The sequence below is a fragment of the Protopterus annectens genome, chromosome 5.part0 (assembly GCF_019279795.1).
Source record: "Protopterus annectens isolate FY-2018-M chromosome 5.part0, PAN1.0, whole genome shotgun sequence".
Lineage (NCBI taxonomy): Eukaryota > Metazoa > Chordata > Ceratodontiformes > Protopteridae > Protopterus > Protopterus annectens.
The window spans coordinates 851156948-851180427 of record NC_056735.1 but is presented as its reverse complement, the minus strand read 5'-3'; positions in this window follow the sequence as shown (position 1 = coordinate 851180427).

The following is a 23480-nucleotide window of genomic DNA, read 5'->3' as shown; positions in this document are numbered from 1 at the left end:
GTGGCCCAGTGATCCAGGAGGGATTCCCATTACTTAACTGTGTGGCTCTGAGCAAGCCACTTAACTAGACAGTGGTCTCTGGCTGAGTCCATGGAGATCATCATTCTGCCCAGTTACAAATACACCCATGTCTCTAATGGACACAGGTAATCTGTAAATGGCTCATCTCCCAGGCCCATGTTTACACTTATCAAGGGTGTCAGAACTTGTCAGAGATTTGGGATGCATGGCTAAGCTTAAAAAGGCGCTTGTGATCATTAGCCTAGTAAACACCTATGAACCTATGAACAAATAAAATAAATTCCTGAGATAGTTCAGTAGGTGATCTGCTGCAGCAGGCAAAACTTGCTGAAAATATTTTTTCCTACTGTTATTTGAAATGGAGGTCTTTAGTCTGCTTAAATTGTTTGAACATAGATGGCATTGTGATGGGGTTACGTTGTTTGCTAGTCATTAAGGTGGTGGTTGTTTAAAGGTAGCAGTCAGAAGGTAACAGAATTTCAAAATGGTGTGGTGGAATGTTATAACAGGAAACCATATTCCCTTTTGTATGAAAGGAAGTGCTACTCCCTTGGGACTGAAAGCACAAGGATCGCACATATGTTATGCAGTGTGAAGCAAGCTTGTACTTTGAGAAAAGATGTTCACTCTGAATGCATTTTGCAAGAAAAAAATTTCAATTCCTATAGGACTTAACGATTCAAACATTAAAAGGCATACTAGTCTATAGTGGTGTTTTTGTCATTTCAGTATTATATTTGCACATATTTCAGTCATCATCATCAACATCCTTTTTCCCATTTTCTACATGGGATTGAGGTGTCATACTGTTACATTGCTTTTTATCCAATGCCATACTCCTGCCTTGACCATCACAGATCTTCCCTCACACACTCTATCCACCAATTTGCTGGATGCCTTAATTTCATCTTACCTTCTTCCTGTCTGTCCCAAATCTTCTTCATCAGATTGACTTCTGGTTTTCTGCAGATTTTCTCAAACAACCATAATCTGTTCTCTTTGATAATTTCTGTAATTGTAGCTACTTTGGCATCTGTCTTATATCCTCATTTCTTCATTTGTCCTACAGTGTGCATCCTACCACCCATCTCAGGCACTTCATTTCCATCACTGATAGCTTCTTCAACTGCTCTGCCTTTACTGCCAAGGTTTCTGTACCATACAGTAGTACTAGTTACACCACTGTTTTGTTCATCTTACTTTTCAGTTTCTTTGGCATTCTTCTGTCATAGACCTCACACTCTATGCCAGTTGACTGCAGCCCCTCTGAATCTAACTTTGACCTCTTCATTCAGAATTCCCTTCTCAACCACCCCTCCCAGGTACTTGAACCTATTAATCTGCTCTACTATCTTCTTTTCTATCTCAGTTCTCCGCTTCTTCTGATTTCCCCAATTTGATGCCATTACCACTGTCTTATCTGTGCTTAATTACATCCCATATGCCTTCAGTTTTGCCTCCCATTCCCCTATCGTTTGCTGAAGTAACTGCTCAGAGTCTGCTTGTAATGCCATATTATCTACATACTACAACTTTGTTGATCTGTCCCCTCTGACCTGTTTGCTACTGTAGTCCATCACCAATACGAAGAACAGCATGCTCAGAGCTGAACCCTGGTGCACACCCACACCCATTGAGAATCCCTCTGTGAGACAGAATACCATTTGTACTTGAGTCATTGGTTCCTAGTACATAGCTTATACTAATTCTACCAATATTTCTGGGACTTTGAACCACTGCAGTACTTCCAAAATCAACTGTCTTGTGATATTGTCATATGCTTTCTCCAAGTCTAGGAATATGCAGTTGGACTCTCCTCATTTCTAGCTTTTTTTCAACAATTTGTCTCACCACAAACATTGGGTCAGTTGTGCTGCATCTGGATCTGAATCCAAACTGCTCATCTCACATCTTACTTTCTACTGCTCTGTGTATCCGTTTATCAATCACCCTCTGCAAAACTTTCATGCAGTGTGACAGGAGTTTGATATCTCTGTACTAACCACAGTTGTGGATGTCCCCTTTGTTCTGGTACACTGGAAAAGGTATGCTTATTCTCCATCAGGAATGCACCTTTTTCTCCACACTGCTATGAGTAACTCAGGAGCCATTTCTCCCCTATCTCACCCAACATCTTTATCATATGTGTTGTGACCTCAGCTGAGCCTGATGCTTAGCCTAGCTTCATTTTCCTTAGTGATATTCTTACTTCGTCTAGGCTGGGCTCCTCTACCTCTGTCAATGTAGGCTTTGCCTGGTGCAGTACAGCTTATGTGGGGTTTTCTTCATTCAGAAGCTGCTGGAAGTAATCCTTTTATCTGCCTTTAATGTCCTGTGGATTGATGAGCAAGTTGTTGCTGGCATCCGTTAAGAAGGGTGTCTGACTGTCTTCAGCATCTTTATCTTTATCTTTCTGTTTTTGCCTTGCATCCTGATATTTTCTTTGTGCCACCTACTGAGCCACTTTCCAGAAGTTGGTAGAGCACCTCCTAAGCCCTGTTCTATGCTATCGCAACTCCTTTCTTAGCTTGTTTGTTGGTTATTCCTTCCTAGCTTAGTTTGTCTTTTCTGTCTTACTTTTTTCTGCGCTCCTGCATTCTTTTTATGACTTCCTAGACTTCTGCATTCCACCACCAGCTTTGCTTATGTACCTTTTTTCCATATCTGGCTCGGCCACAGATGGAAATAAGGTACATAATGAAAGATGGTGGAAGAATGCAGAAGTCCAGGAAGTCATCAAAAGAAACAGAGTGCAAAAATAAATGTTTCAGTATTGTTCCTAAATGTAATCAAAGAAGAATCAAAATATCTGCGCTAATGGTCCAACTGAAGAATGTTGTTGTCAGGACCAGTTATCTTCATGGGTGTGTTTTCATGCTAAACCTGTAAAATGTGCTGAAGAGCATGACTTTGTTTCATTTGAACCAATGAAAAGTTTGTCTGTCAACCGCCATAGATTTTTAGTGGCTTTTCAGAATCTTTGTGTTAGCATTATCTACTTTATGAACAAAATATATCATCTAAATAGAGGATTAAATGTAGCTGAGGTAGGGCAAATGGAAATCATTAATAAGCAGAAAGTATAGCCTATAGTGCAAGAAAAATACCTAAGGAACACTGAAATATGTTTTCCAATATGAGAGGAGAAAGTATTAGAAATTACAAGTTCTTCTGATAAGTAGCTCTCAAACACTGACATGACCCTTTGCTAAAACCAAGAGAGAAAAAGGGGGTAATTGACTAGCTTGAATGGTTTCCTTACATGTAGAAAGGCAGCTGAATTTAGGACACTTTCCTATATTACAGGTGATGTGCTATGTGTATTGCTGTGAGTGTGAGACAGTCTTTTTATTTAGGTAAGAGTTTGTTTTTGCTAACATAATCAATGTCTGTTATAATGTGATATTTCTAAAAATGTTAGTAATGGATGAACATTAGCTAGGGTAAAAGCTTTAGGGGTCTTTAGTTTTAAGTACGAGAGCAAGACTGAAAGTGAATGTTTCATTACTTAGGAATTACAAGAGCAAAAGAAAGACTGCAAACGAGTTAATGGCTGAACAATTATAGTTACTGCCATGATGAGAAAGAATGGGTGTAACTCTGAAGCTTTAGGATTCAGTAAATGTTCAGCTGTTTTAAGATTTTCTTCATATTTTTGTAGTGATCCTTGACAAGCAGAACGGTAGCCCGAGGGCTTATTCACTGGAAGTGGCTTGTTAAACTCGAATAATAACAAGGGGTTAAATGTGAAGGCTATATTTCAGATTGTTTTTTTTTTATTATTATTATTTCAGTGAAGAAACTGAAGTCAGTATAGTTAGCAAATAATTTTCTGGAGCTTAAGCTGCAGAGAAAGAAACAATTTAAGTTTTGCTTTATAAAGATTAAGAAAATGTTGCTAAGGATTTGTGTTATCTGTTCAGTATCATTCAGGTGTTTACCAGAACACTGATCTGCATTTTCATTTAGGGATAGTCAAGGATGTTTATTCCTTCTGACTTATTTTGTTTTTAATGTTAGTAGCTTGTTCTGAACATAGGTATCAATGACAAGAAAGTGGTGCAGTACATTTCTGAAGACTAAATTCTCAAAATGTTCCTTTGTTTGGAGGTGGGCTTGTTGAAGAATTTATAAGGTGAGTGACTCTTTCCAATAACAAATTTTTGAATTAAGATTAAAATCATCAATCAGCATACAATTTTGTTTTAAGACATTCTTCTGTGGATTAACTAAGAAGTCCTATGAATGTGGCTGTGGATGGTGGCAGTGGTGTGTATTACCATGGTTACAGCTAACATGGCTATAACAGCTGTATAACTTGCAACAGGCTAGTTAGGTAACTTCTTAGATGGATTCCTTTTTTCTATTTTTTTTTTTTTTTTGCTATTATGATTGACTGTTGGATTGTTTTAATAGCTAGCATGATTCCTCCTCGATTTCTGCTGCTGAGGCTAGTATTTATGTGTGCCTGATAATTATGAGTAGTACATCTTGATGCATACATTATGTCTTTTAGCCATAATTCTGGACAGAATGTGCATCAGGTCTTTTCATTTTAAGCAAAGATTCCAATAGGTTCTAGTTATTATTTAAAAAGCAGATGTTAGGTTTTAAGACTTGTAATGCTTCTTGTCGGTTTGGTTATAAACTGTAGAATGACTGGGGCCAGAGAAGATTAGTACGACTGGATGGATGAGGCTTGATTTGATTAAAGCTTGAAACTAGTATTACATTTTGGTTCTTTGTGTTGTTAGAGCCTGTGTTAGGATTTATATCTCCTGGTTTAAATAGTATTGCTAACAAAGGAAAAACAAGGATGTCAAATTTGTAATTGCCATATTTTGGTTTATATTTATGAAGTCAGATAATATTTTGTTTGTAGTACCTGAAATTAGTCCATGTTATTAATGTTAGCCAGTTTTTCCACTGGAGTTCTGGCACATGGGCTAAATTATGTCTCAAGGTTTGTTTACTTTGACTTAAAAGGTTTTAACCAGCAAATCTAACAACATAGAAGTTGTCAGTGTTGAGAGAGTTGATATTCATTTTTGAGGGGGGGGGGGGGTATCTTTGCATAATTTTTAGTAGCTGATTTTGCTTTAAATAGTTAATGTAGAAAAAGCTCTAGAGGGTAAAAAGGTAATGATGTAGGGGTGAGTGGAAATAGAGATGGGTAAAGGAGTCTAATGGGGCAGACCCCTCACATAACACCTAACAGTCAGTTAGAGCACATGCATTAACCCTTGAACCTGGGTTAGAAATTCTGAGAGGAGAGAGAACAGGCATCAAAAGAAAAAAGTATCAGCGACCAACATTAACCAGCAGCAGCAGGCCATCTGCATCCAACACTGGTAAGATAGGAGTGCCTGCAGTATGCCAGAAAAATACAGCAGGACTAGTCTTTATTATTTTTATGCCTGAGTGATGGAGAACAGCTCCTGTGGTATACTTGCATAAAGGTGGTTCCCTACAGTGGCTGTAGGAATCCACTAATCACACTATTCTTAATTGTAAGGGGATGAACCTATTACAGCTGTACTATTAAAGAGTGATATAAGTGACACTGTAGCCCTGAATACACACCAGTTTTATTTTTAAAAGGCAAATTATGTCTGCACAACATGGCTGAGTTTTTCAAAAGGGATACTGACACTAAGGATAAAGGGGATACAGACAATGCTGCTTACATGGACATTGCTGAGCCCTTTGACACTATCCCTTATGCTAGGATTATTGACAAACTCTCTCAACATGAATCTATACCTAGCATGTTTGATAGCTAACTGGCTATCTGACACACACACACACACACACACACACACACACACATATATATATATATATATATATATATATATATATACACACACACACACACACACACACACACACACACACACATATATATACACATATCCCTTACAGTTAAGGCTAAAGGCATTTTTTTCTAGACAGAAAAATGTCATCAGCATATGTGACAGAGCCCTGTGCTTGCCCCACTCTTCCCCCCGTATGCATTTTTCTGACATGACAGATGATACCAAAGGGCTATGTCTAAATAAGTTTGTTGGTGAATGCAGACTGGTAGCGGGTCTCAGAGCCTTTACTGACTAGTCAAATTCCCCAGCTAGGGCTAGACTAAGTGAATACTTGGTATGAAAGTCATTAACTTACACTTATTGCTAAGAAATCCATTTTAGTATCCTTTGGCAAGTCTACCATAACCACCACATGTGCACAGCTTGTACTTCATGATATCTCTTCAACGTCCACAGAGGTTATAGTTCTACTTCATTCTTTCTCTGTTAGGCCCATCATGAAATATAATTACTCTTTTGGCATTTTCCTGACTAAAAACATAAACTAACTTGAGATTTCTCAGTGCTGCTTCACCAAAAAGGTTTACAGGTCTTAATATTTTTTTGCATAAATAGAAACAAAGTCTTATCCCTCTACTAGTTTAGTCCTGGATCATGACAGGTGATGTCTGTTTAGCCTTCTGTGCTATGAAAAAACACACATTCTGTGAGCTCATTTGCCCTAACAGAACTAGTGCTAAACAAACACTCACTCTTGAGACCTAAATTAATAACAACTTATTAACATTATCAGCTAACATGACAGGCTTCAAAGTACCAGCCTTTGTGGAATGGGGGCACCTTACAAATGAAGCAGAGCACTTCACAGCCAAAACAGAAAAATGGTCTGTATGATTTGATGGGTGATCCCACATTTTTACAAACAGCTATTAATGAAGACAGTGCTAAACAAAACACCTTTTATAAGAGTGATCTGACTGCAAATCTTTCATATTAACCCTCTTGAAAATCAGAATTCTGCTTTGAACAGAGATATAATAAACTGTGCTGTTCTCTTAAAAAGAAAGATCAATAAAGTAAACAGCAGGATACAAACATTAGTGGCACTTGTCACAAAATAAATAATTAGTTATGCCTTTGTATGACCAAATAATGTTAAATAAGGGAACAGTGACATATATAATTTTCATATAAAGCAATGTGCAAAAAAAATTAAATAAACCATTTACTGCAGAACTCTTTATGCAGTCCTACAGGATGGGGAATTGTACTCTGATTGAAAGTGAAAATGTGAGGTGCAATTACTGGTAAATAAGGCTCTGTAAATGATTGTGTAATGCTGCCCCATGGTGACTCCTATGGTCTGATGTGTGAAACCCATCATGTGTTAACAAAAAAAACAAAACAATGTAAACACCTCCATTGCCCTACTACTGTCTTTCCATCACAAGCTCAGTATAATGGCATGGAAGAATTTGAATTTATTAAAATATGTATTTTGTGATCTTGGAAACATGTATGACTCTCTTTGTCATTCTCTGATGTTACACTGTATAGACTGTCCCAAAACTAAGTAGGGTATGTGGTTTTTCATCAAATGAACTTTAAGGAGCTTCTCAATGATTCTCTTTGTCTCCAGTCAGTCTGCATTCTAAATGTAACCCCCAGGTGGTATATTAGGCCCAATGTTCTTTTCAGTGTTTATCAGTGCTGTCAGTCTATGGAATGTCACTCTTCAATTGTCATTTTATGCTGATGATTATGCTATTTGTAGATATGATGTTTCCCAATGACCATTTGTTTTTTTTTGCAGCAAAATCTTCTGGCTTCCTTTTGTCTCTGGTGAAACTGTGATTATTTTCTAATATTTAGGCCTCAGGCTGGACCCCACACTTTGTCCTAATCTGGCAATTAACATGTTATTATAAATGTTGTCTTTTGCCGTTTTATTTTTTCTTTCCAATCCCTTTGTATTTTTTGCTGAAATGTTATAATCCTGTTTGAAACTAGGCCATGGCAGAAAAAAAGTCACAGATAGATCAATTTACCCTTGGCACAGAATAAATCAAAGTAAATAAATAAATAAAACTTCTCGTCGGATTCTCAGTTGGTAGTAATAGTATTTCAGATCTGCAAAGTCACACATTTTGAATATTGTATCAATAATTCAATAAGTGCACCCAAATCATAATATTCTGCTTTTCACGTTTGTAATGCACTTATAAATTAAGGTATTTAGTCTCCTTCTTACAAAGAATTCACAGATTTCAAAGATGTTCCAAGGCCACTACATCTCATGATCATTCATGCATGCCTTGCCAGTACCTACGTTCATAGCTTTATAGGTAAGCACTATACAATCAGTCTGCAAGCCATTATAAGCCTAGCCAAAAACCTCTATTAAAAGTTCACTCCAGCCTTGTGGAGGGCAATATGAGATAAACTGGGTGAAAGCAAGAATCTGAGACTGCTAATCCAGTTATATAAGCTTACTTTGAAGGTGGCAAGGGTGCTACTTTGCTTGAGATGTACTGGAAGTTTGTGCCATAGATAAGGGATATGTATGTATATGAATCTATCGTGCCAACATGTCTTATTTATAGGCTAATGAAGATTTAGTTCCTTTAACCAGGTATTAGACATACCATTTGTTCTGTGAAGGAATAGATGATAAAATGGGATAGATCTTCCATAGCTCAAAAGGCCAGATGCAGATCTCTACAGAGGTGTCTGCAAGAGAATGAGTACAGGGAAAGGGCTAACGGTCTGTGCTGACAAGTAAGATTTGTTAAGCCACTGATCCTTTTAGTTATGATTATTTATTTATTTGACATTTGTTGACCAGGAATGTCCGACTGAGCCAGAGCCATTTTTTAGCAGAGGCCCAGGGAGAAAATGTCCACAGTTATAAATTATACTTTACAATAGCAACACACAGTGAAAAGATTGTTCTGAGGTCTGTCGAGCTGAGTGATACATTAAGAGAAATACAAGCTAAAAGGTGTATTTTATTCAACAATGAGTTTGCTGATATATGATTAAAGGGGAATTAAGACTTCTATGATCTATCAGAGATGCCTTTCAAAGTTAGATGAGCCAAATAGCAGGCTGTCAAAACTACTGTGGAGCCTTGATCATCAAACAATAAGGAATTAGCAACAAGGGTGCCTCGATGTGTTATGACAGTGTCTGATTGGAGGGATGCATCACCTGTATGGTGCATGAAAATGTTTGTTGATCAAAATGAGCTATGCTACATTTTTTTTGCATTTAATGTGAGACCATGCACTAACTGTTAACATGGCTCAACTTATGTTGGAGCAACTTTGAGTCAGAGGAATAGCAACACACACATTACAATCACCTGCAGACATAGTTAACCATAAACCAAGAGGGTGTGTTTCAAGGTCTGAGAAATAGATGGTAAATAGGAGAGGGCCCTACAATGAGCCATGCAGTGCACCAATGGTAAGTTTTGCTTTCAGAACTGGCATCTGTGACTCTAACCACATTGGTTCTGTCAGACAACCAGTTAGCTATCCACCATACAATGTGTGTCAGTAATGTCTATATGGGGAATATTGTCAAGGCTTTGGCTAGGTCAGGATATGCTGTATGTGATGCATAACTCCTATCCATTGCTTTGATTACTTTTTCAAAAAAATAATGAGATTAAAGATGCAGGACCTTCCTTTGAAAATTCCAAATTTAGGGGGGGTCCAGTGTTTAGAGATTTTTCAATGTCCAGGTTAATGAGGTCTGAGATAATATGCCCTATAGTTTTACATATGAGGCTAGTGAGACTAATGGGTCTATTGCTACCAGGTCTTTGGTTGGGCCACTCTTGTGTAGAGACTTTGCAATGGCATAATGGTTAAGGTCTTCCCCTCCCATGCACAAGTTACAAGGTTTGATCCTGACCTCCAGACAATGCCTGTTTGAAGTTTGCATGTTCTATCTGTGTCTCTGCTGTGCTCCTCCCACCTCTGAAAAAACATGCTGAGTATTTCCATCTCAAACTCACCAAAAAGAATGGACTTGTGAGCAGCAGTACAGATTCTATCTGGTGCTCTATGGGGGAAGAGTTGTATAAACCAACTATTTGGAAATCTACTTTGGTTCACAGTATTCTCATGATAGGAGAACATGGATCACAGACAGCACACAGTGGCAGGGCTAGGCACTCAATGGTGTAAAATATGGCTATAGGTGATTAATTTGAGCTGACTAATGTCACCAAAAGGGCATGGGTATTTGCTGGTAAAAAGTGGTTGAGGACCTGGCTTACTCTGACCTATGCCAGGGACCTGTGCTAATGGTGGGAGGGGTATATGTGCCTGTATTGGCCAATGTGTGCACAGCAGGCCTGGGTCAAAAACAGCTGGTATCCATCTTGGGTTACTTGGGATAGCTCTGTTGAGCAAAAGCTGGGCATAAAGCCAATCAACCTGCTAAACATAAACTAAGAATTACTACACTCAATGTAGGTTCACTAATAGGACACTGCTTGGCAGTGGGTAACATGATGGTACAGAGGAGGCTGGACATCCTATGTATCCAGGAAACAAGAGGGAAAGGCAGTGCACTCTGCTTGGGATCCAGAGTCTACTACTCAGGAGGAGAACATGCTAGAAATGGTGTGGAAACTTAGGTGAGGGAGAGGCTTCAGAAGACAGTGAGTGATGGCATCAGAATTAGTGACAGAAATCAGACTATAAACCTAAAGAGAGGGCAGTATCCATAATCTCACTTTTTAATTCCTCTGTCTTTTGAGTTTGCTAATACCATGATGGGAATGGACCCCATTCCTAAGTCAAAGTATGATTAAAGTTCATGAAATTAGTATTGTTTCAATCTTTGATGTTAGCCAGAAGTGCTCTTTGCAGCACCCACAATGTGCCCAATAATGACTCTTTCTGCAGTTCATATGGAGTTACATGTATTGGTAACATATCTAAGATCTGTTGCTCCTACTACTATTGGTATTGTCTGGATATCCTTCCACACTGTCCACTTTTCTATCTACAAATCCTGGTATTTTATGACTTTGTGTTTCTCTGTAGCAAAGACACTATAGTCACCGGGTGTAGCAATTTCAATGATCAATGCTACTTTTGTCTTCTTTTCATGGACTACTATATCTGGTTTTCTCTCATCTGTTTTTTGAACTGTTTATAATGGATGATCCCATGTGATATAAACTTCACAATTTTCTATAATGCTTTGTGGCTCATGTTTCCAGTATGTTTCAGCTACTTCAGTATTATAATGTTTGCTCAATCCCTAATGCAACAGTCTTGCCACATTATTATGCCTCCAGTATACAGTCCTTCTGCCATTAGTATATCAAAATCAGCAACAAGATATGCGACTGTTTCCAATTCTGTTTTACAAAACCTGCATTTGTCTGCTTTTCCCACATGTTCAATGGACTTTGTAAACCAATGTGTATGTAGTCCACTATCATGAGCCACCAATATTAACTTTTCATCTTTTAGTTTAATTTCACCTCTCCTTAACCATTTTTGCATTCATTCCTAATCAACATGAGGTTGTTCCAAGAGTTTTCTATACATGCAACTGTATTTATGCATTTCCACATTTCTTGCCTTCTCATCTGATCCTTCACCTTATAATCTTTCTTTTATTTTTGACACATTCAGTTGCTACCTGATTTTTATCTACTTCTGCTATGATTTCCATTCCCGCTTGACTCGGATATGCTTCTGCTAAACTAAGCAGGAAAGTCATCTTAGACTTATTCTCATGTTTTAAAACTTTCACTACATTTGGGTCTTGTGAGTTCAGCAGATATATATGCAGTCCCACAACTGCAGCTCTATACATGTAATCAATTACGAGGAAGCCCATATCTCCTTCAGAAAAGGGAATATATAGTCTTGGTATACACTGATATTTAGAAATCATTTGATGAGCATGAAGCATCCTTCTTGTTTTCCTTTCCAACCGATCCAACACATTTTGGGGCCAGGCAATCACTCCAAAACTGTAAGTTAGGACAGGAAGAGCAAATTTGTTTATTGCATGGACTTTATTCCTAGATGTCAACACTATTTTCAGTATTAATTTTAGTCTTCTAAAATATTCCTTATTAAGTTTTATTCACATTTCTTCATATTTTATTGTTGATCTCATCAATTCCCAAATATTTATAAACTCCCTCTTGCTCATGTTCTTTTATATGACATTCCTGTCCCAGGCTGATGTTTTCTTGGTGCTGGAGCTTCCCTGCTTTAAAGGTTGCTTTTTCACATTTATCAAGATCAAATGACATTCTTATATCACCAGAAAAAGTTTTGACCACTTGCAGTTGTGCTTTCAGTTCCTCATCTGATGAACTATACAGTTTTAAATCATCCACAGAAAGAAGATGAGAAGTCTTTACACTTTGCTGTTTTCTAGGAGCCAAATTATAGCCATGACCTAAACTGCCTAGTACACAGCTTAATAGGTTAAGGCCAAGACAAAAGAGCAGCAGTGACAGACAGTCACCCTGGAATATCCCCTTTGAATTTTTATCCCTAGAATAATAATTTTTCTTTTATCATGGCTTAACTGCACAGTGATTTGCCATTGTTTCATGATTGCTATAATGTAATCAATCAGCGTAGGGTGTACCTTATATGTTTTTAAGTACTCTTATCCATGAATGTGGGATAATATCAAATGTTTTTTGTTTTTTGCTGTCTATCCATGCCATACTTAGATTCTTCCCCTTTTTGCAGTTCTCCATTATGACTTTGTTTAAGAACAAATGATTCTTTCTTCCATATGACTTTCTTTTGTTACTCTTTTGTTACCCTTTTGTACTATTGCCATGATTGAGTTTTCTTCCAAATGGCTATAAATTCTGTGGGCATCAAGTCCAGTGTATAATTTATATGTCGTCGGAAGGCAAGTTATTGGTCTATAGGTTTTAGGATAGCTTGCAGGTTCACTCTTAAGTAGGACTATTGTTTTTCCTGTTATTAACCAGGTTGGTGTGCGCATATAAATAGTTCTTACTCGTGGCTAAATCTTCATCTAAAGATGTGAATACCTTTAGCCAGAAGTTAGGTACTGCATCTGAGCCTGGGGTTTTCCAATTAGATGCTTTTCTTAACTTTGTGTCTATTTCTCTGGCTGTTACTTCATCTCATTTCATATCCTGCATCTTTAAACTTTTTATTCATTATTTTACTTATTCTATCCATTTATCACCTTTGTTATGTTCCACAGGATTTTCATAGATATTTCTCTAAAATGTGTATTAATCTCACAGCAGGGCTGTGATAGGGAGAAAAGAGTGCATTCAGATACCTACTAGCTAAAGCAGGAGAATATGAATTGGTATTAATGGGTGACTTTAGATCCGCAGTGGTGCAACAGTAGCATTGTTGTCTCACAGCAAGAGTATCCCCCATTTGATTCTGAGCTGGAGTGCAGGGAGTGCCTTCTGTGTGGAGTCTGCATGTCCTCTCCGCAGTCGAGTGGCATTCCGAAAGACATGCGTGAATGGGCGTGCCTTTGTTGAAGGTTGGGCGTCGAGCTGGCAACTCGGCACCATAAAAATCTACTGCCAATCATTAGTGGACCGGAGTTCCGCTGTGGCAACCCCTAACCGGGAAAAGCCGAAAGACAAACAACAACATTAATGGGTGACTTGACTGCACATATAGGGACAGACAAAACAGGATTTGAGGACTGCCTTGGTCCAAATGGGTAGGGCAAAACGAATAAAGAAGGAGAGGCCATTCTAGACTTCTGTCTAGGAAATGTCTTCACAGTAGCCAACACATGGTTCAGAAAGAAAGACAGTCACAAGATTACATAGAAGAGTGGCCAACATGCAATTCAGATAGTATGAAAAGAAAACTGGGATAGAATTAGCAATTTCAAAGTCACAATCAGCTGTAAGCAGTGGTAAAAGATGACTCAAAGTCAACAGAGACCAGGCTGAAGACCTTGAAATTGACTAGAGAGAAAGCACAACAATTCAAGGAATTTCTCTGGGCTCTAGCACCTCAAAAAGAGGAAGAAATTAGGTGGAGTCGAAGAAGAATGGCAGTGCTTCAAAACAGCATGTGTGAGGACTATATAACTGATATACATGAGACAGGTATGGAAATAAGGTGCATAAGGAAAGTTGGTGGTGGAATACAGAAATCAAAAGAAAAAAAGGAGTGTAGGAAAAAGTAGGAGATAGAAAAGATGAACCAGGTTAGGAAGGAGCACTGGCTGGCTAACAGTGTCTAACAGAGCAATTGCAATGGCAAAGAGCAAGTCATCAGAGGCACTCTACCAGCTTCTGGAAAGTAAGTCAGTAAATGGCACCAAGAAACTATATCAGGTTATAAGGCAAACATGGAAAGTAGTCAGACACCATTCATAAGAGATGCCAGCAACAACCTGCTCACCATTCCACAGAACATCAAAAACAGATGGAAGGAGTACTTCCAGAAGCTTCTGAATGAAGAAAACTCCACAGAAAGTACTGCCCCAAGACATATCTTACAATGAGAGAAGAGGAGGAGTCCACCATAGAAGAAGTAAGAATAGTAGTAAGGAAAATGAAGTCAGGTAAAGCAGCAAGCTCAGATGATGTCACAGCAGGTATGATAAAGATGCTGGGTGGGATAGGGGAGAAATGGCTCCTGGGGATGCTCATAGTAGTATGGAGAGAAAGGCATATCCAAGATGACTGGGGAATAAGCATACTAGTGCCAGTGTTCAAGAACAAAGGGGATATTCACAACTGTATACAGAACAGAGGTATTAAACTCCTGTCACATAGCATGAAAGTTCTGGAGATGGTGATTAATAAACAAATACGCAGAGTACTAGAAAGTGAGATGGGAGATGAGAAGTTAGTATTCAGATCAGGATGCAGCACAACTGACCTGATATTTGCAGTGAGACGGATAGTTGAAAAGGAGCTAGAGATGAGGAAAAAGTCTATCTGGTCATTCCTAGACTTGTTGAAAGGATATGACAAGGTCCTAGGAAAGCTGATTTGGGCAGTCCTGCAGTGGTTTGAAGGTCTAGACACATTGATAGAATTAGTACAAGCTATATCAAGGACCCAATGACTCAAGTATGAACAATGTTCAGTCCCATAGAGGTATTTGCAGTGGGAATGGGTGTACACCAGTGTTCAGCTCTGAGCCCACTGCTGTTCATACTGGTGATGCACTACATTAGCAAACTGGTTGGAGGGAACAAATCAACAAAGTTGCTGTATGCAGACAATGTGGCAGGCAGACGCTGAGCAAGAACTTCAGGATAGGGTAATAGAATGCAAAACTGAAGGCACATGGGAGGAAACTGAGTACAGATAAGACAGTTGTAATGTCAGCAAATGGTGGATTCAGAAGAAGCTGAGAATTGAGATAGAAGGGAAAATAGTGGAGCAGGTGAACAGCTTCAAGTATCTGTGAGGGGTGGTTTAGGAGAAGGAAAGTCTGAATGAGGAGGTCAAACATAGAATCAGAGGGACGGACTGCAAAACAGGAAACCACAAACTGTTAAATCCAAGGAGCAGAATGAAGAGGCACACACAGGAAATAAGTGAAGCGCTTTTCGTTTATGACATAACCACAAACTTCTTCAGATGTTTTAAAATACACTTGGGTGGATTTGTGTATTTAAATGTACCTAAGTGTATTTTAAAATGTCTGAAGAAGTTTGTGGTTGTGTCATAAACGAAAAGCGCTTCACTTATTTCCTGTGTGTGCCTCTTCATTCTGCTCCTTGGATTTAACAGTTTATAGAATCAGAGGGACTTCACCCAACTGGGACAGAGTTTCAGGTGTAGTATGTGACAGAAGAATGCCAAAGAAGCTGAAAAGCAAGGTGTACAAAACAGTGGTGTGACCAGTACTACTGTATGGTACAGAAATCTGGGCAATAAAGGCAGAGTAGTTGAGGAAGCTAGAGATGATGGAGATGAAGTGCCTAAGACATGTGGCAGGATGCACATTGTGGGACAGACAAAGAAATGAGGACATAAGAGCAGAAGCCAAAGTGGTTCCAATGGCAGGAAAGGTCAAAGAGAAGAGATTACAGTGGTTTGGGAAAATGTGCAGAAAAGCTGAAGACAATCCGGCAAAGAAGATTTGGGACAGAGAGGAAGAAGGCAAGAGGAAACAAGGGCATCCAGCAAAGAGGTGGATGGATTGTGTAAGAGAAGACCTGCGATAGTCAAGCATGAGTGTCAAGGAAGGCAGGAGAGTGGCATTGAATTGAGAGAGATGGCAATAGTTGATGCAATAGCCCAACCCCAAGTAGAAAACGGAGAAAAAGATGGATTGATGATGATGATAATTGCAATGTCTGCTTTCCAGGCTTCAGGAATATAAGTAGTGGAGAAGCTTACATTAAAGAGGTTAAGTAGAGGTTCAGATAGGCTATACTTAGCACTGATAATCAGGCAACCTGCTATATTATCTGGGACCCATGCATGAGCTGTTATTAGCATTTGTGAGGGCTGAGAGAACTTGTTTCATATGGCTGGAGTTGTGGAAGCTACGGAATAGCTATAACTCTTGGTGTAGTAAATCTTAAACTGTGTTGGTCAGCTAAGATATTAGCTATTTCATTTGGATCAGAGTGTGCAGTATTATCAGGGACTAACTCTGAGTATTGTTGAGTGTTATTCCTTAATATATCGACATAGGTAAAGAAAAGATTTGTAGTTAATTTTGGTTTTAATTGCTATTTTAAATTCATGCTCATCTTTGAGGTTCCTAACAGCTCCCTTAAGCTCTGATGTACTTTTCTTAAGGAAGTAGAATGAGACTTTTTGTAAGCATTAAATAATGTATTTTTATTGTGATATGATTTATTTGGGTGTACATGAATTTGCGCGTACGGTCGATGGTCGAACGTGAAAATGCTGACTGCAGAACGTCAGGACTGGGGAGTGTCAAAGCTACGGACGTCGAATCAGAGAATACCGAACTCTGCCTCCCCCTCGACCCATGGTAGCACTTGTTCCGTTAGGTGTGTGATCGGGAAATTTGAATTCGATGTTGCGCATGGAATTTGTGCAAATGAGATTCGACAATTAGGTTTGAAATTCTGCCGGATCGACCTTTGGCTGCGTGACCAATTGGATGTAAACCATTTATTTGTACAGTAATTACTCCTTATGGAGTTTGTTTTTAAGTTTCTCATTATATTTGATGAGAATTTGGCTTGCCTTATCAATACAACTAAATAAGTAAGAAAAGAAGTTAGAGGCATAGGCAGCAGCTTTAGCAATGGGAATCACTGGAGATGGATATCAGCAGTATTTATTTAGGTCATCAGGTAACTGAAGGTTTGTGTTTGAGAAATCCCTAAACATAGAGGTATTTAAAGGGGAAGCGTCACCAGGTTAAAAGGAAAAAGTCACTGATTTATGGTCTGATAGGTAGAAAACTACATCTGGAGATGTGCAAGAGGTAATCATATTTGTGAGCACTAGATCAAGAATATTGGGATCCATAACAGTAATGTTATATGTTTGAAAAGAGAGTTGCATTTATAATGTCAAGGAAGCATTGGCCATGTTGATTGCTTGCATTACAGGTAAGTCAGTCTATTGATGAATAGTGATAGTCTACCAGTAGAAGTTTTTGGGTTTGATGGAAATTTCATCTAAATTGTGAAGAAAGTTATTGTGCTTAGAATGAAAAATAGAGAATGTTGTATAGCTAGCTATGAAGTAGTAATTAGTCTTATTTATGGATATTTGGACATCTAGATGTTCACATTTGGTGTCCTGAAGAATCTGTCATGGGATGATGATATCCTTAACAAACACTGACACTCCCCCCAAGTATTGTCAGTAGTTCTGAAGATGTAATAGGCATTATAGCCAGGAACAGAGGAATACTTTCATTGTTCTGAAACCATGCCTCTGTAACTGCACATATATGAATATGCTAAAATTAAAGGAGAGAATCAAGTTTGGGTAATCTGTGTTAAGAAGCCTGGCACAGAATAAAGCTGCATTAATGTGTTCACAATTAGAAATTACCAGGTCCGAATGTCCATCAGATTAACACTGACTAAAAAAAGGCTCTGTGGGGCAGCGAAGGTTGGTAAGAGAAGTGCAGACCATTCCTGGCAAAGCAGGAAGGCTTGTCAGACATCTCAACCCAGGCTGACACATACTAGATCCCCTAGAATGGTATCAACTACATAACCAATTATTAAAGTGAATTATCTCATCTTTGAAACTCAGAATCATTCTGGAGGATGACAAAATACCACTCAAGACCAGTGTCTTTCTTGCCTCAGACACATGCATAGCAAGCTCAGTCATATTCTTCTACATGACCTTTGAGTAAAGTATCTAAGGTTACTCACCCCACCCCACCCACATATATCATATATTTGTTCATAATCATATTTGCCAAGTTTGATAGCTCTAAAAGCCTTTGTTACATCCTGGATCATGGCTCCAGACAGACAGTTAACTTTCACCTTATTCTTATCTGGCATGTTGAGGGTGGTGTCCATATACCTGACATTACCATGGTTAGAAGCAGCCTCAGTGGGCCATAACGGCTTGGTGTCTGCACCGTTTTGATTTTTAGAGGCATGTGTCCTGGCTGTGGGTGTGAAGAATGAAAACAGGTGCATAGCTGTGTGATGTAATCATAATGTCCAAGGTTTCTTATTCTTTAGTCTGAATGCTACGGCAGTGATCTCTTACCAACCCCATCATAAGTTGCTAAGTGTAAGTGCTCTGTAGCACATGTGTGTTGTGCTTACCATATGTGCTCTGAGTTAAGAAGGTGGCCTATTTAAGTAAATACTTAACACATCTCACTGAATCATTGTGAGGAAGCAATAAAGTGTTTACGGTAACCCTGAGGTAGTACTGCCTCAAAATACCTAGTGTTATTAGGCTAGCTATAGAAGGTGAAAAAGATGACTGTGATTCCCTATTAGCCAGTGAAAGATGAAGAGGGTATAACTGTCACTCATCCCCTAATCCATGAAAGACAAGGAAGCAGGGTAGTTCTTTTAAGATGCTTTATTGTATAGAAACACATCAGGATGGAAAGCAGCATCACTAAATATAAATGAACTGATTAACAGATAGAGCTTACACACATCTGTGCTTACATCTCAACAGCTTACTACAAAATGGCAGTCTGTCCCTGCATGTGCTCAGTAATCAATATACTTAGTACATGCCCACAGAAGGTTTCTTAAAGAGATATGCACACTGATCTACATCCTCCCTTTTACAGAAAAGATTGCCATTTATCAAAATAGGATTACAGTCAGGCATGCTTCAATATGGACTATCAGATAAATAAACACAATACTCAGGTTGTTCATATTGTTTATGTTCAAGTTGCAATATATCTGGAATATGGTCTGGAGATCTGACCAGATTATGCGGCATAATCATTAGGACTGGACTTAACAACAGGGATGGGTTTCTGTGAACAGCTCATCTCAGGATTCATCACTGGAAAGAAAATAGCTTCTGGAACGTCCTTAGGAACTGGAACACAAGACAACTCACTCTGAGATAAAGATTCTTTCTCACAGGCTATATGCTGTGGTACAGGTTCAAACACTGGTATCAAATGATTCTGATTCCACCTGAATTCTGCTCCTTATGATTCCACAATGTACAATCTCGGTTTCTGGGAAGATGTTCTTCATGACTCCAGTCCTATCAGAACCTTTGGATATTTGCATCCTTACCACTTCTCCCTCTCGTAATGAATTGAGCAGTCTGCTGGTCTTATCATTATAGGACTTAGGTTAAAAACTTCTTCAACAGACTGGCTTTCACTGACCTGTTGTTCATGACACATGGAACCAACAATTGACTACTGATGGATAATGTGGTTCTGGTTTGTCTCAACAGAAGTCTCTGATCAGGTGAACCAAGATGTTTATCACAAGGAATGTGTCTGAGATTCAAGAGATTTAGGAAAACATCACTATTGTCCCATTTTGACTTCTGTAGTAACTACTTTGCACTTTGCACTGCATGTTCTGAAGAATCATTTGACTGAGCTCTGGGCTACATGTGACATGAGTAAAGTCACACTCTATCATTTGAACTGATGGCTTGTAAACTGCATGCCATTGTCAGAAATAACTTTGTGTGGAGGCCCAACAACTGCAAAATAATGCTTCATCTTAGTAATGACAGTACTAGATATGAGATTAGGAAGCAGGTCTATCTCAAACCAATTGGAATAAAACTCTACTAACACCAAATAATGTTGACCATTCCACTCAAAAATATCTGTAGCTACTGTCGACCTAGGTAGTTCAGGAATCTGGATCAGCTGAAGTGGTTCTTTCTGTTGATGTGGCTTTGTACCATTACACACAGAACAAGATGAAAGTTCTCTCTCAATATCTTGTGACATAGAAGGCCAAAATACTAGTCCTCTCACCCCTCTTTTAATAGAGTCTGCTTCTGGGTGACCTCGATGTAAGATATTAATGTACTCTTGTTGCAAAGTCTTTGGAACAATACTTTAGGACCTTTCATGATGATACCATTGTCAGACAAAATTTCATCTCTGTATGGAAAATAAGGTTGTACTTCTGAAGGTTAACGATTGCTTTGATGGCCATCCTTCTCTGAGAAAGTGGTTGAGCTTTTTTAAAACTGGATATGCAGCTGCATGATCTCTGAGCTCATCAAGGTGTGGAAGAAACATTTCTCACCACCATGACTTCAAAATCATTGACTGAATGAGAGATTTCATTTTCATGCTGTTCAGTGGTACTTCTGGGTGACCTGGATATTGTGCCAGCAAGATAAAGAAGTTTGCCTTTCTTGTAGACAAGATTGAAATGATAATTTTGCAATCTCAACATCATACTTTGCAATCTGACTGGATCTGTATGCACAGACTTTCTCAAAATAGTGAGTAGAGGTTGGTGTTCTGTTTCGATCTGGATAGGTCTACCATACACATAATCATGGAACTTGGAACATGCAAACACAATTGCCAAAAGCTATTTCTCAATCTGAGCATACTGCATTTCAGCTTGGGTAAGAGTTCTAGATGCAGAAGCAACAGATTGACCCCCTTGTAGAATGACTGTGCCAAGACCAAATGCTGAAGCATCACATCAAAGAGTAAATGGCGTGTGGATGTCATAGTATCTGAGAGTAGGTGGACTGGCATTTTTCTGTTTCAAGACATCAAATGCTCTCTGGTATTGTTCTAGCCAAGAGCAAGATACATCTTTACATGTTAGGTCCCTGAGTGATGCTGATATTTGACTCAAGTCTGGAATGAACTTGCCTAGGTAGTTAACCGTGCCAAGAAAACATTGCAGGGCTTGAACATTTTCTGGAGTTGGCATCTCAAGAATGGCTGTTTGCTTAGAAGCATCTGGTCATAGGCCTCAGCTGGTGAATAGATTACCAACATAAGTGACTTCTCGTAGCCTGAATTTGCATTTCTATGGACTAAGCTTAAGATTCACATGACCTTTTCAGAACTTTTCTGAGGTTTCTGTCATGCTCTGTTTCACCATTACCTCCTACCAGTATGTCATCTACTATAATAGCACAAGGATACCCAGGAAAAAGTTTGTTCCATTGCACATTGAAAGACTTCACTTGCAGAATTTATTCCAAATGGCATTCTCAGAAATATATACCTTCCAAACTGCGTACTGAAAGTAGTGAACAACGAAGATTTCTTGTTAAGCAGAATTTCCCAAAATGAACTCTTTACATCTAAGTCAGAAAAAAAACAGTGGCATTTGGCATTAAGGCTATAACTTCTTTTTAGTGCCTTGTTCAAATCTCATGGGTCAATACATATTCTGATGTCATCTGAGCTTGTTTTATGAGCTACCACCATGGAAGATACCCACTCTGTAGGTTCACTAACTGGACAAATCACATCATGTTGCACCATTTTGTCTAGTTTGGCTTTGACTCTAGTCTGCATGGCTATTGGAACTTTTCTGGCTGGCCGGATAACTGGACTGACATCTGGGTCTAACTTCATGGAGTACACAACTGGAAGCTTGCCTAGTTTGTCTTTGAAAAAATCAGCATAGGTAGAAAACATAGTCTGGGCAAATTTAGAGTAGTGATCTTTTAAGCTAACATGGTGAACTTTCTTGTTAAATGAAAGCAGTCCCATTTTCAAAGAGGCTCTGAGGCCTAATAATGACTGGACATGCCTTTTGAAAACATAAAATAATAAGTTGTAGCTTCTCCCAGCAGAATAACATGAAAGCATTACTGAGCCTTCAGTTTGAATCTCTTCACCACCATAAGCAACAAGCTTCACACACTTTGCCAAATCAAGCCTTTCACCAGTATTATTTATTTGCAGTTCGTTTACAGGGAATTTCCAACTGGACACAAGTCCTTTTTCAGTGGAGGCCTAGGGAGAAAAGCTCCACAGAACAATAAATGAGCAGCAGAGTACATAAAGAACAATTGAATATGCATACAATAGCAAATAATATATTCTGCAGTGAACATTAGCTATACATACAGTATGAAACATAGTAATGAACAGATATACCAATATCTAGCTAGAGGCTAGGAGTAAAGGTAGGATGTATATACAGATAATACTAAGCTCAAACTGACACTGTTCTAAACTCATATACCTAAAATATTATATACAACTATTGCAATAAACTCTTGCACTAATATTCTAGCAAATGTTTCTGCAGACATAGCATTACACTTTGAGCCAGTATCAACTTTAAGCCCTATGGGTTTGCCATTTATCCAAACAGTACAAAATACTTCATTCTCGGCCCATATATCAACTGCATTGACTGTTTCACTAAGCACTGACACATCATCAATATAAAAAGAATGAGACTCTGGCTCATGACTTTCTAATTGATTAACTTTTTTTTTTCAAAATGTTTCCTTTTAGTGAAAGAATGTGTGGCTTTTTATTTGCAAAATCTTTTGAAATTATTGCTTTTATTACATCTGTGGCATTGTTGACCAAAAGCTAAGCATTTCACTCTTTTAGATTCATGATTATTACCACAATTACAACAGTTAACAATGGAATTAGGGTGGGGCCCATGTTTTGAGTTTGCTGACTCACTCTTATGCGTCACTGAGACTGTGCAGTTTCTGGAACTTGCTAGAAAGCTCTGGGGAGACCTGCAGCAGTCCCTGGTAAACCCAATGGCTGCCAAATCACGTGCTACATACTATCAATGTGAAGGTTAGAAGTTACTGGAAACATGCACTTCTCATTTGTAAGCATATTTGTGTGCTTTTCTGTGAGCTCATATATCTGACACATCTCGATGGCCTTATTCAAAGTTAAATCACTGTCACAAAGCAAAATCTTTCTCACAGCATCATCTTTTATGCCACACACGTCTGTACTTTATCAACTCATCCCTTAAAATAACCAAATCTGCATGTTTTAGCTTTATTTCTCAAGTCGATTATATATGCAGTAAAAGGTTTACCTGGCTTTTGATCCATTGTGTAAAATAAGATCCTCTCCATTGTAATGTTGGTCTGGGGGCTACACATTTCTCTAAATTCACATTTTAAGCACTCAGGGTCCTCCCATGACTCAGCCTGTCCAACAATATGATGGTTTCCCCCCTCTCCAGCAAAGATAGCAGGTGCATACACAAATGAACGTTCCCTTT